This window comes from Sturnus vulgaris, unplaced genomic scaffold (genome assembly GCF_052056855.1).
Source record: "Sturnus vulgaris isolate bStuVul1 unplaced genomic scaffold, bStuVul1.hap1 Scaffold_87, whole genome shotgun sequence".
In the NCBI taxonomy this organism is placed as follows: domain Eukaryota; kingdom Metazoa; phylum Chordata; class Aves; order Passeriformes; family Sturnidae; genus Sturnus; species Sturnus vulgaris.
The window spans coordinates 3,253,707-3,256,865 of NW_028276756.1; the positions used below are offsets into that span (position 1 = coordinate 3,253,707).

A 3,159-nucleotide genomic window follows, 5' to 3' on the forward strand; every position below is an offset into this window, starting at 1 on the left:
GAGCTGACCTGAAATGCAGCATCACCACTGGGGGAAGGGGAACATGGATCTCTCGGTTCCCCCCATTCTCAGCTATGTGTAATGCCCACATTTGGATCATTGATGTTAGGAGCACTGCCAGTAGGGTATTCCAGGCTCTGAGGGTAGCAAGTCCCTGCAGATCGTGGCCTCTGCTTTAATCATGAACTCCTGCAGATGGTGAATATCTGTTCTCTTCCAGAGAAGCTGACTCAAACTGAGGCTCTAAAATGCAGCCAAGAGGCAACCAGAACAGCAACATCAGGTAGGAATTGATTTGATGCAATCTTGGCTTCCCAGGTGCTGGGATGAATGTTGAGAGGGTTTATGAAAAGAATCCTCCCTCCAATGCAAGAATCAGAATCCCTGAGTGGGAGAAATAAAGGTTGTCCTGCCAGTGAGATTTTCAGAGCTCCTGTTACAGACCCAGACCTGGATGATGTTGTGGGCCAGGGCAGGTTGTCTGCTGAACTTTCTGAAGCCAATCTCTCATACCTGGGGCCAGGGCACTCCCTTCTGTACTTTGGGATGCTTTGGGCCCTGGAGTATTTTCCTGTTTCAGTCTGTAGCAAAGCACAAGAGTTGTTTCTTTTCGGGGTGGGTGCAAGTTCTTATTTCTTGTGGAATATGTTTGGAGAGGATGAGAACTGAGCTGATGTTTCAGGGCAGACATTTGGCTCCCTCTGCCTCTCTGAGCAGTCAGGGTGATGGGGTTTTCCTGGTGACACATCAAGTGTTGACCACCTGCAGCAAGTACAGCAGTGTTTTTAACTCTGCAGCTGTTTTGCCCCTGGAGATGGAGAGGCTGGGACTGTGGAGTCCCCCTGCTCCAAGGCTGCCAGGTGCCTGGAGTTCCCAAAGCTTCCAAATTTCCCTGACCTGAGGGAAACTGAGTGGCAGCAGGGTTCTGAGTGGCAGCAGAGCTCAGGTGTGCAAAGGCTTTGAAGAGCATCTTGACAAGCACCTTGAATGGCCAGGTCAGAGATGAGCAGCAATGGTGTCTGCAGGGCTCTGGAGACTGGGAGAGCTACAGGCTGATCTTCAAGGATTGGGCATTTCAGCAGACAGCAGACACTTTGCTCTGAGTTTGGAATGTCACCTAGTGCAAAAACCAGGTTTATTGTAAATAATGGCATTCAGAATGAGATGAGGCAGCTGTGCCTCGGTTCTAGGGATGATGAAACTTTCAGGAGCTGATTGCTGGTGTGGTATTGGAGAAAGTGCCACTGCTGGAAGCTGGATGGGCCAAGAAGAATCTAGGAATTGTATGTATGAAGCAGACTGTACAGTAGAGTAGAAATAGATACCTGCATCCACTCTGCCTACATGATTTTCCTTCTCCTATGTCCACAAAGAGCAGAGGCAGAGTTTCCCTCATTTTGCAGTAGTCTTTCACAGAGCAGGGACAGTTTAAAGGATCTGCTTTGCCATGATGGGACACAGCTTTATTGGTGTTTTGCTATGGGGCTGGTGGGATTGAGTACATGCAGATGTGGCTGAGGAGGAACAGGGGCATTTGACATGGTGTTTTCTGAATGTCTGAGATTTCCATTCTAATGACATTGATGGGATTGCTTGAAATACAGCTACATGATTTTCTGTGGAAGCAGCTTTCTAAATATCCATTTACAGTAGAGAGTGAATCTCCAAGGCTGTTTGTAAAGTGGACAAAATTCAATCCTTGAAAGTGGCAACACTTCAAAAGAGAGGATTCTCTTTGACTCTCAGGGGGAGAGTGAGGTGAGAGGTGTGAAGAACAAGCATGGCAGTTTCTCCATTGATGATTGCAAGTGAATTTGCCAGCTCATGTGCTGATCACCCTCAGTGACTCAGCGACTGCTTCTCCATTTGTTTCACAATGAAATGGGGGGAGAGTCTTTCCCTTCTCATCCTTGTCGATGTCTGGGATGAGGAGCAGCAATCCCTGAGAAGGATGTGTGCTGTGCCCCAGGGCAATGAGACCCACAGGGGACAGAACTGATCTGTCCACTGTCAGCATCCTGAGGATTTCAACATTGCTTTGCTGCTGGACATGTGCCCTTGTGGGAAAGCCCCAGTTTGTGCACAGAGTATAAAAACAGGGGTTCAAGTGTTAACTCTCCTTTCTGTGTCTCCTTCTGAAAGCCGGAACAACAACAGAAACCTGCTCGGCCGTCTGGAGCAAGAGAGGCGGAGGAGGGAGGTGGAGGAGAAATACATATCCCGGGAGAAGACTCCTGTCTTTGCCAATCCCTACAAGGTAATGGGAGTGGGGTGCAGGCTGGAAGGAGAGGAGGAAGGAGGCTTGGGGGCCGAGAGGAGAGCTGTGTCTTCTGCATGGGCTGTAGCAGACTTTGGCCCAATCCCTGCAAACACAGCATCTTCCCATCTGCTCCACTGAGCTTGCCTAACTTCCCTAGTGGGGATGCATGGTGATTCCATGCAGATGCTGAGCAATGTCTCTTGCAGAGCTGGCTCTCCTGCCTGGGCTGTTTCTGACATTCCCCTCTCTGTTCCTGTGCTGCAGACCAATAAAGAGGATGAGCTGTCATGGCACATCAAGCACATGCTGGGCGAGTGGGACCTCAACCTGATCCCATGGCAGGAGTCCCCTCCAAGTCCTCTGTGGTTTCCAGAAATGTCCAAATCCATGTCACAGACCTGCAGGAGTGGTCTGGCCTCCAGGAAGACAAACCCATATGAGGACATGGGGAAGGAATTCTCACTGCAATCACTAGGCCTCAGGCCTAACACTAAGCAGAACCCAAAGGACTGCAATGAAGTTGTCTCCAAACAGAGGCCAGAAGCCAAAGCTCCACCATCCAAAATCCTTCCTGAGCCTGTCCAGGTGAGTGCAATTGTTGGGGCCCTCTGTTGTTGGCAGTCCCTCAAGGTCAGGGGATCATCACACTCCTGGCTGGTGGCTGAGCCTTGGCACTTGGTTCCAGATGTGTTTTGGGGTTTTGCCAGGCTCATCCTTCAGCACTGGGATGTTGCTGTGCCCTATGGGAGGTCGAAGTTCACAGTGCTGAGCCATGGCAGCTGGGCCAGGAGAGCCAGGGAGATAGTTTTCAAACTGTGTTTGGCCTTTGGGAGGAGAAGGAAGAGCTGGAGGCTGCAGTCAGCTTTTCCTGGAAAAGGCTGGTGATCAACTGCAAAGGA

At 50.2% G+C, this 3,159-nt stretch overlaps 1 long non-coding RNA gene across 1 annotated transcript; it reads left to right on the top strand.

Annotated features, from left to right (window-relative positions):
- Nucleotides 1-218: 218 nt before the first annotated feature.
- Nucleotides 219-2,592, top strand: LOC148217317 (uncharacterized). The gene is made up of 3 exons (XR_015801093.1): nucleotides 219-283; nucleotides 2,143-2,257; nucleotides 2,525-2,592. It is a non-coding gene; the product is annotated as an uncharacterized LOC148217317 (long non-coding RNA).
- Nucleotides 2,593-3,159: the final 567 nt, after the last annotated feature.